Raw genomic sequence first — 11,158 nt, forward strand, 5'->3', positions numbered from 1 at the left:
TGCGCAGGCAGCTCAGGCACCTGTCCAGGACCTGTTCAGTGCCTGAACTCAATTTCTGTTCGGGTACTTTTAGGTACACTGGTTTGATATCACTGACATCAGTGCTGAGTGTGTCAGAAACTTGTCTGAAACTCGTGTGGTAATTGATCTCGTATCTTACCTGTTAGAAACTCGGTATGTTCCTCCAAGTATTATTATACCTACCCACCACTAGTTGTGGCTCACTAGGTGCACCTAGCCTGTCGACCAGCGTTGGGTTAGGCGGATTCAATATTGGAACTTTTTCCCTAGATCGCATATATATAGCTGTACGATCTAGCGAGAATGTTCCATCGAGCAGACAGCAGTGAAGAGGCATTGTCAAAGATGGTACCCACAACGTGCAAAAATTAAAAATTGTAATATTAATAACACAAGTGCCTATCACTCAATAATCCGGAGCGCTTACTAGCCACTCTATTAAATAATAAAATATGAATTATTCACACAAGTGTAATATATTGGTACATAGATGCAGGAGCTCCGTGCTCACTGCTGAATATACTAGATACTCAGAAATAACAGAAGACTAGGAATTTGTATAATATATTTATTCAATAATGTACCTATAGTCTACTGTACATACGAGTCCAGCTGCCTTGGCTGCCCATGTTAGTCTGGGTTACTCTCACTCTGACTTGCACGTAACATTACTCTTACTTATCGCTAGAGCGCGCTACCATACGGCCATTACTTTGCTACATTTCTCTGCCTTAAGATTGGTAGTCCCAGCATGCACATACATTATTACTTGATTATTATAAACAGCCCCCCGTCTCGGCTTCGCCCGAGACTTACTAAATAAAACACCGTAGTGTGTTGACATGTAATGTAAAACGTTTTCAGAGAAATTTTACACATATTCCTGACACATCTCAGAACAAAAATCTTCTTATTAAAAACATGTTTTTTTGGAATCCATATAGTTTATTTGGTCAAATAATAAGGTGTAAAAATTTAAAAAAATAATTATGCTGAAAAGTACCGTACGTTTTTTATGCCATAAAATAATCGGTGGCCATAAGGAGCCGTTGATTTACAGTTTCTCCCGTGTAATTCACGAAAAGGGCTACTTTTTAAAGCTGTTAAGATTTTAAACCCCCAAAAAATTTCTATTAAAAAAAAATTTTTTTTCTCATATCTCACAACTTTATTACCAGAGCAACAAAGTCCTGGACCTTAAACACTACATTTTGATTGCCACAAAAACACAAATAGATTTTCTACTTATTTAAAAATCTGAAGTAGGATCTTTAAAGATTTCAGAGATTGCTGTGAGGGTACAATGAAAATCTGATCGCTCACGTAATGGACTCTTTATTTGTCGATTTTGACGCTGCTGTTTCAATCTCGATAAATTTTCTGCGTCAGTTTCTTGACGCCTAAGTAAAATTTTATTTATTAGATACATTTGAATTTCTTTTTCCAATTCACCCTCTTGCGACTTTTGGCATGCTTAAAATATTTGTGACCCCTAAAAGCTGTTTTCTGTCAACTTTGTTAAGTTGTAATATATTTGTTGGCAAGGTAGTTCGACGTCCGATGGCCCTAAAAAAGACCAGTGAGCTTCTTAAGATAACTCTTTCTTGACTGCAGTTAACAGCAATTGTTACTGCCTGAATACCTCAGGGTGATCTTCTCTGACTTGCTGTTGAAGACCCAGACTGATCGGGAGAAAAATTACAAAGTCCGAAGCTTTGGGGCTAGTTGTAGTGCTCTTTCCCAATGTCTCCCGGTATAACGTCGAAGACGTTGGTGTCTAAAGCACCTTTTTTATTTGCAGATTCTGTTGTTTTGGTGATCTTAGATGGGGAGATTGGTTAGTGATACTTGTCCAGTGGAGGCTGTCCCGTTGGCTCAAGTTTTTTTTCCTTCACAGCTGTTATAGGTTTTTCCAGCGCAGACCTTGGAGAGGATCAGTGATTCCTGGTTGAATGCTTAGAGTCAAGAGGGTAGTATAGGGTCGTCGGTCACCGGTTTTCCAGCCTTGCGAAAAACAACTCCGCAGGTGACGTCTGCTAGTGAATTTCTGACTTGGTTGAATAGTGCCCGTCTTAAGTTAATATAGTCTTTTAGTCGACGAATCGCTTCTGGAAATGGTAGTAAAAATGTATTTGTTGGCAAGGTATTTTGCACATAGGTAGATACTAAAAAGAACCGATGAAATTGATGGTTAGGTAGGGAGCGTAAATACTTATAATGGCCCTAAAAAGCGCTAGTGGTGAAACTTCTAGGCTATTCTTTATTATTATTCCTGATGACGAAGAGCTGGCTACGGGTTGCTTGATTTCTACCCTGGGAGTCTCGATGTACGGAGATTATGATGGAAGGAGGTACGCCGCTGACCAAAGAATATCTCGTCTTCGGGTCGTTCCTTGGATAACCAACCGCTCATCGTTAGACGGGAACATGTGGGTAAGCGCGTTGGGGACGCGACCAAGAAGGTAGCCGTTGTGGCTGCCCGTGCTCCTCAGAGCTGTTTTACCTGGCTTACATTTGTAGCCAAAAATTCTCTAACTGCACTAGATAGATGCACTGGCTAGATATGTCTCCAGGCATTATACCAGAGATGTCATCGGTTGGAATTAATTTTTTTTTATTTATTGCACTCGTCGAGATTCAGGTTGAATGGACACCTAGGTGCCTTCCCCCTTAGAGAAGAGTATCGACCGTAACCGGGATAACCAGCTGCAAGACTATCGTCAGCATTCTCAATACGGCTTGTTGAACTGCCGAAGCTCGACTACATCACTATCGAGACGCTCCGGCCTATTGTAACCACATTTATTTATTTCGACGCCACCTAGCGGATTTTACTGAACTAAAGTGAAAAGCTGGCGTATTTTTGCAAAACTTTGAGCTCATTTATTGCTATTGTTATTACATTTTTCAAGATAAAAACTATACTAAAACCATCTAGGGAGTATCATGAATCAGTGTGCAAAATTTCAGCAAAATCGGTTTAGTAGTTTTCGCGGTTAGCGATTACAACGGTTTTAGCGACTTTGCTTTATATATTAGTAAGATTTAAACGGTTTGGTTTGCTAAAAATACGCTTTGATCGCTCTCATTTACATTCAAAATGAAATTATACTCAACATTTCTTTTTATGTCCTTCGATTTAATTTTATTTGGGGACTGATTTACCGAATTATTATTCTCATTGTTCTCAATCATAACAGCTCCACCACTATCTTTGGCTTTATCTAACTTTATTGTTTCTTAACACTCTTTCTCATCTTTTCGTATAGTAAGAGCCTCATTTTCATTATATGGTACATTCGGTATGATTGAGGGGTAATCAACTTTAGTCTGTGATAACGGCAAATCTACCATTTCATTATTCTCACATTCGCTCCGCTTGTTTTCAAATTGTTCGCATAATTGCTCAACCATAGATCCCACTGGACGCATCTTATCATCGTGTCTCTTCCAATACAAATCATCGTTTACAGTTCTACAGACACAGTTTCGTGGACCTAACATATCAACAATCTCTGCTTTCGCCCACATTAGTTTATTACGACAACGATGATCTTGAACCCAAAGTAGTAATCCTACATTAAATAAAATTTCTCTTTTTCCAGGGTAATGGACAACTTGTCGCTAATTATTTTTATCACGAATACTTTCTTTTAACGCATCAAATCGAGTTCTCAGCTGTCTACCATGCATGAGATATGCCGGAGTTAGCCCTGTAGTACAATGAGGCGTAGTTCTATATACAAAAAGATACTTAGATATTAAAGCTTTGCTACTTAATTTAGAATTTTTTGGATCCAACACTGCTTTTTTAAATCCTAATTTAAACGATTTTACGGCATTTTCAGCAGCTATGTTTGTTGACGGATGGTATGGCGCTGTAGTCGCGTGATTGATTCTATTATTGACACAAAATGACTTATATTAAACTCATCAGAGCAGAATTGTGGACCGTTGTCTGTTACAATTTTCTGCGGTAATCCGTAATTCGAAACATACTCACGCAAGCATTCAACATTACTGCCCGCATCCATTCTTTTAATTTAATAAACCACAGGCCACTTTGAATAAGAATCAACAACAATCAGATAATTTTTGTTTTGCATTGGACCAAGAAAATCCATGTGGATTTTTTCAAGTGGCTGTTTACAGTCATTGTATTTAATAAGCCTATCCCGCTCAGGATTACTTGCTACTGTATTGCATACATCACAGTTTTTTGAACATTGTTCCAAATCTTTGTCTAAATTAGACCACCAAAAATATTGCCTAGCAGCTGCTTTCATTTTACTAGATCCTAAGTGAGTAGCATGAATTTCGTTTACTAATAGTTGTCTAAGCTTATTAGGCACAACCACTCGATATCCCCACAACAATACGTCATTATCAATATGTAATTCATGAGATCTTATAGCAAATGATTTCAGATCCTCTTCCACTTGATCAGGCCATCTATATTTAACATACTCATACACTCTACTTAGAATCGGACCAGTGCCCGTTTCTTTCCTGATTTGTTTTGAGTCCACTGGCAACTTATCTTTAATTACACAATTAAAATAATCAAAGTCGACTTCGCTTTTACAGTTATCATTTTTTAAAGGTAGACGCGACAGCCCATCCGCCCCACCACTTTTTTTGCCTTTGATGTGCTATAATGAATAATTAAAACCGCTTAAAAAGTAAGCCCATCTTTGCAGTCTCCCTGCTGCCATCTACAGAATTCCTTTTTTTTCTCCAAATAATGTAAGTAACGGCTTATGATCGGATTCTAAAATGAAATTATTACCCTTAAGGTACTGATAATATTTATTAACGGCCCAATAAATTTCCAGTGCCTCTTTATGTATTACCGAATAATTTTTTTCCGCTTTTTACAGAGTTCTAGATGCAAAACTAATTGGGTTAATGTCACCATTTTCATAAACATGCGATAAAACTGCACCTATACCTTAATTAGATACATCACAGGTTAATTTTAATTGTATATTTGGATTGAAATGAACTAAAACCCTTTCAGAAATTAATTCAGTTTTTATTGTTTCAAAAGCTTCCTGGCATTCTGTTGACTACATAAACTCGGAATCCTTTTTCAATAGTCTATATTGTCAATAGTCTAAATTTGGTATAAATTTTGCATAATAATTTACCATACCCAAGTTAGCTTGTAACTCTTCCAAGTTTATACCATTATTCCAAGTTAAAACTTACATTTACCAAAATTTAATTTAAATCCTGCCAATTGTAGTCTATTTAAAACTAATTCTAAATTTTTTAAATGCTCGGCCCTATTTTTGCCTGTTACAATACTATCATCAGAATAATTTTTACAACCAGGCACGCCCTGTAACACTTTTTCCATCGTTTGTTGAAATATAGAGCAGGCCGGCTTAGTGCCGAAAGGTAACTTATTCATAAGGTACACGCCTCGGTGAGTACTCCACGCTAACAATTTCTATGTGTCCTCGGTTAGTTTCAGTTGGTTATACGCCCTATCTAGGTCTAACAGAGTAAACTCTTGCCCCCCTTGTAATGCAGCAAACATTTCTTCAATTCTAGGAATCGGATAGTTAAAATTTTTTAAGTACTTATTTAGGGTTAGACGATAATCTGCGCAAACACGGATATCTCCGTTCGCTTTTAAAATCGGCACGAGTAGTGTCCCCCACTCGTTAGTTTTAACCTTAACTATAATATCTTTTTTTCCAATTCATCAAGTTCTTGTTCTACTTTATTTTTAAAAGCAAAATGAATCGCGTGTGGTTTCCTCAAAATAGGCCTAACTTTCTTTTCCAACTTCAGTTGAATTTTCTCTCCCGTATATTTGCCCAATTTCCCGTCAAAAAAATTCGCATGTTTTTTAATAAGTTTATCCAAACTTAATTTAGAAATTTTAATATTATTTAACCCACCTACAAAAAAGCCCAATTCTTCCATAACATCTCTGCCAATTAAACATGACTTTCGCTTTTCGTCTACAATAATAAATTTACATTTAGCTTTTCTGTCTAAATATTCAAATTCCACGTCGAGCTGACCTAAAGGTATTAAAACCGCGCTATCACCGTATAAATTTAAAATTCTGTTGCACCTTTCTAATTTATAATGAGACAATTTGGCTTGATAAATATCTATCGGAACAATAGACAACCCTGCTCCACTGTCGATTTCCATTTTTATCTTTTTCTTTGCAATAATTATGTTAACTTCAACCGGTGGCACGCGCCTTGCCGCCTTGACCGCGTCGTGTGCATTATAAATATTGACTTCGCTCAACGAAAAATTTTCATCGCAATCCTCCACGTCCTCAACAAAATTATTCGACACTTTACTTTTCGCGTTTTTACAACTTTCATTAAGTGACCTTTTATACAACAGCCCTTACATGTATACGGTTAATATTTACATTTCGAAAAATTATGCTTTGTACCTCCACACACGTTGCACGTTGGTTCCTGCTGAGATTGCTTCTGTTGCTGATGTGTAGCGCCGCTGCCGCCACTTCTCACCAACTGGCCGCTCGACTCTCCCCCTTTCTTGGAATTTACCGGGCGCTGTGATGTTACCTTGTTTATGTTGTGGCTGTCGTTCAAAAATCCTGAGGCCACTAACGTTCCTTCCTTGCGTGTTGCCATTTCCAAAAACTCGCACAAACTTGAAGCTTGGCTCTCTTCAACGATCCTATCGAGAACTTTTACATTTCGCATACCCGTAACAAAAATGTCTTTAATGCGTCCTTCGGGTTCGTTCCCAAACTCACAATTCACTGCGCCCTTTTTTACACGTGCATACCACTGACTAACCGTCTCCTGTGGTTCTTGATGTAAACGATAAAACTGTTTTCTTTCTTGAAAAACTAAAATGTGAGTTGAAAAATGCTTTTTCATTATGTCACATGATTCCTTGTAAGTTTTATTCTGCGGTAGGACCGGGTGACATAAATCTCGTAGCGTCTTGTAGACATCGATGCCGATAGCCGTAATAAAAACAGATACTTGACTTTCCTTACTTACACCGTTAGCATTAAAATACTGCTCTAAATGCTCACAATAAATTTTCCAGTTCATTGTTAGATTGAAACTTTCTAGCGCACCAATATTGGCGCCTATTTTAACAATTTGCACTGGAGGCTGAACCATTGCTGCATTGTCTCCAGGAACCGAAAACGGCACTAACTCGTCTTTTTCGTTAACGATGAACTGCTGTCCGTTTGGCAAGGCCCAGATTCCTTGCGGTGTTTTCACAAGACTTACTGACGTCGGTAGCCCCATTTCGGTTGTACTTAAGTAAGTTCCCGACCCCGCTACCGTAGTTGATCTTTCTGGTTGGACGCCTTGTCCTAGCGCTAAGAGAAATTCAACCGCTGACGTATCTAATCCGTCCATAAACGTTTACTTAATCATCAGCTCCATTCATCACTGATCAATCACGCTCAACTACACTTTTTACTCGTCGCCAATGATGTATTATATTGGTATATAGATGCAGGAGCTCCGTGCTCACTGCTAAATATACTAGATACTCAGAAATAACAGAAGACTAGGAATTTGTATCATATATTTATTCAATAACGTACTTATTGTCTACTGCACATACAAGTCCAGCCGCCTTGGCCACCCATGTCAGTCTGGGTTACTCTCGCTCGCACATCGTGACTCACACGTAACATTACCACTATTGATCGCTACAGCGCGCTACCGTATACGGCACTTACTTTGCTACAACAAGCGCCTATCACCCAATGACCTGGAGCGCTTACTGGCCTTTCTATTAAATAACAAAATATTAATTATTAACACAAGCGCCTATCACGCGATGACCCAGGACACTTACTGGCCACTCTATTAAATAATAAAGTATCAATTAAACACAAGCAGCACCCTGGGTTATCAGGCGATCGGTGCTTGCGTTATTATTTAACTTCTTATTATTTAATAGACTGGCCAGTAAGCGCCCTGGGTAATTGGGTGATAGGCGTTTGTGTCAATAATTAATATTTTATTACTTAATAGTGTGGCCAGTAAGCGCCCTGGGTTATTGAGTGATACGAACTTGTCTTATTAATATTACAATTCTTAATTTTCGCGCATTGTGGGTACTGTCTTTGGCAATGCCCCTTCACTGCTCTCTGCTTGGCGGAACGTTCTCCCTAGATCGTACAGTTATATGTACGATCTAGGAAAAAAGTTCTGATATTGAATCCGCCTAATCTAACGGCCTAATTTAGCTGGTCATACCTTCGAATCGCAGATGTGATCATTTTTTTTAGAACGAAGTTCTTTATGTCGCGTTACTCGGGGGGCTAGAATTGTAAAACCGACAGATTTTTTTTTTTTGAATCAGAAATCTCTTCCTCTCAAGTTTTTCCCCTCACCCCGTCCCCCCTCACAAAGTGTTCTCTACACACTTCCCCTCTCCTCACTATATATGTATATCTGTCAACCGTGCCGTGTTACTCTTCTGCACCACACCTTTACCCACCATTCCCCTTCACACTCCCAAGCAATTAATTTTTCAAGAAATTTTAATTTTATTTCCCCACAGTAATTTTTCTTTAACTTTGAATTATTTTTTTCTTTCACAATTCTAAAAAAAAAAAAAAAAAAAAAAAAAAAAACATTTTCCAATAAAGAGATTTGAACCCTCGACCTTCTGCATGTAAGTCCTGTACCTTACCCACTCTGCTACGAGCGCTGCCGATTATAGAAGTCGGTTTCTTGTACTTATCGTGTGATTCGTAACTATAACATTCCATTTTTAAATGTATTCACTGATAATACATTCAATTATGAATTTGTTTTATAAATTGTGTATTTGTTTTTTAAATAATGCATCTAAAAAAAAAAAAAAAAAAAAAAAATTTAATTAGCATAAACGTGGTTATGTAGATTAAATATATTAAGGCGCGTTATTACGCATTAAATATTTGTATTTTCATTAAACCTGAGGTTTTTTTGGCATTAAAGTAATGCTAATAATTACTGTTATAAATGAAAAAAAGTAATGAAATTAAATATGAAAAAAAAAGAAACGAAATATGAAAAAATGAAATATGAAAAAAAATAATAATGAAATTAAATGAAATTTGAACAAATAAAATAATGAAATGAAATATGAAAAAAGAAATGAAATATAAAAAAAGAAATGAAATAAAGGAAATACAAAAGAATGAAAAAAAGTAATAAAATTAAATATGAAAAAAAAAGAATGATATATGAAAAAAAAGGGAATAAAAAAAAAAAAGATTAAATATGAAAATAAGAAAGAAATTAAATAAAGGAAATACAAAAAAATGAAAAAAATGTAATAAAATGAAATATGAAAAAAAATAAAACAAGAAATGAAAAAAAAAATAAATAAAACAAGAAATAAAGAAAAAAAAAAAAATAAAAAAAAAAAACAACAACAAACCAGGGGGGATAAATGGGTCATGGGACCCACGGTAAGAACGAAGTTCTTTGAACATGATGAGTATAAAAACACAATTTCTCAGGTAAGAAGGGGGTCGCCAGACCCATTGAAAGAACGAAGCTCTATAAACGTTAATACTGCATTCATGTAGTTCACTAAACAAAAACTTGAAAAACGAATAAAAAAAAAAAATTAAAAAAATGGTTCAGTACTCACGATGGTTGAACTTCGTGAGTACTGTATTTATGCACGACGTTTTCACGAAGTTCAACCATCGTGAGTACTGAACCATTTTTTTTATTTTTTTTTTTTATTCGTTTTTCAAGTTTTTGTTTAGTGAACTACATGAATGCAGTATTAACGTTTATAGAGCTTCGTTCTTTCAATGGGTCTGGCGACCCCCTTGTTACCTGAGAAATTGTGTTTTTATACTCGTCATGTTCAAAGAACTTCGTTCTTACCGTGGGTCCCATGACCCATTTATCCCCCCTGGTTTGTTGTTGTTTTTTTTTTTTTATTTTTCTTAATCTTTCCTTTTTTTTCTTTTTCTTTACAGCTACCACATTATAATATTTATTACAATGAGTTAATGGTTACACAAATTGCGTTAACAATTTATTTTGAACGTATGAGTTTACATTTACGTTTTACAAATATTAGCCTTAGTTGCTGCCTACAAACTACCACAAAGATTCCTGAAGTATAAGGGTCGCTATCAATTATAAATAAAAAACATTTGAAGCCCTTGATTATTAAAATCTGTCAAGGTGCATCTAATATACATAATTATTACGCAATTTAGTATTATTAAACCTGTTTTTCGTAACTACCTTAAATAATTAACGATGTATCTTTTTTTAAAAGGATTTTATTATTGCAGGTAAGGAAACTCTTTTTTTTTACGTTTATCAAAAAAAAAAAAAAAAATCGAGTGCAGCGTTTAATGGTGTTTACATTTTATAAAGCACGAATATAAACATTTGACAATACATACCACAAATTGTCATAAAATAAAACACTTCTATAAGGTGAAAAATTAATTTTATTACCATAGCTACAAAATGCAATTGCCACTTTGCGTACTTGAAACAACTTTGTGCATGGGCAGAGATGGGCTCGCGGGCAAAAAATATCACTTTACGCCCTCTGTAAAAAAAAAAAATTAATAAAAAATCAGAAGACAACTCACTTTAATTGCAGCAGACCGTTAAACGTAAATAACAACACTTCTCTTGTGTAAAACATAAATTCAAAGCTGCTCATCTGTTTTGTACTACACATAATTTTAAATGACAAGTCTAAGACAAAAAGCATAGAAAATAATTTTTTCTTAAGCATTTGACGATTAAAAACATATTTTTCTATGCTCCGGCAGATTGCACGAAGACTTTGAAAAAAAAGAAAACACTTATTTAGGCTTCGGCTCGATTTATTTATTTTTTAGGAATAAAATAGCTATGAATTTTAAGCACTTAGTTTTTTTTTTGGAACACACTGCAATTTTTATTTGAAGTCATAACGACATGAGGGAAAACAATTAAGAAATGTAATTTCACATTTGATACTTAAAAAAAAACATACTTTGAACCAAATTAGTTTACAAAATGTTGATTTTTTGGCGTAAACCTACAAAGTACACAAAATTTCCAGAGACGTGTTTTCAAAAAAAAATTTCTTTAATCCTGTAAACTTTACCTCGAACTTTTCTCATTTATGTATAATCATT

Source organism: Copidosoma floridanum, unplaced genomic scaffold (genome assembly GCF_036245765.1).
Source record: "Copidosoma floridanum isolate Cflo_tuat_1 unplaced genomic scaffold, Cflo_Japanese_pri ptg000024l, whole genome shotgun sequence".
Taxonomy (NCBI): Eukaryota; Metazoa; Arthropoda; class Insecta; order Hymenoptera; family Encyrtidae; genus Copidosoma; species Copidosoma floridanum.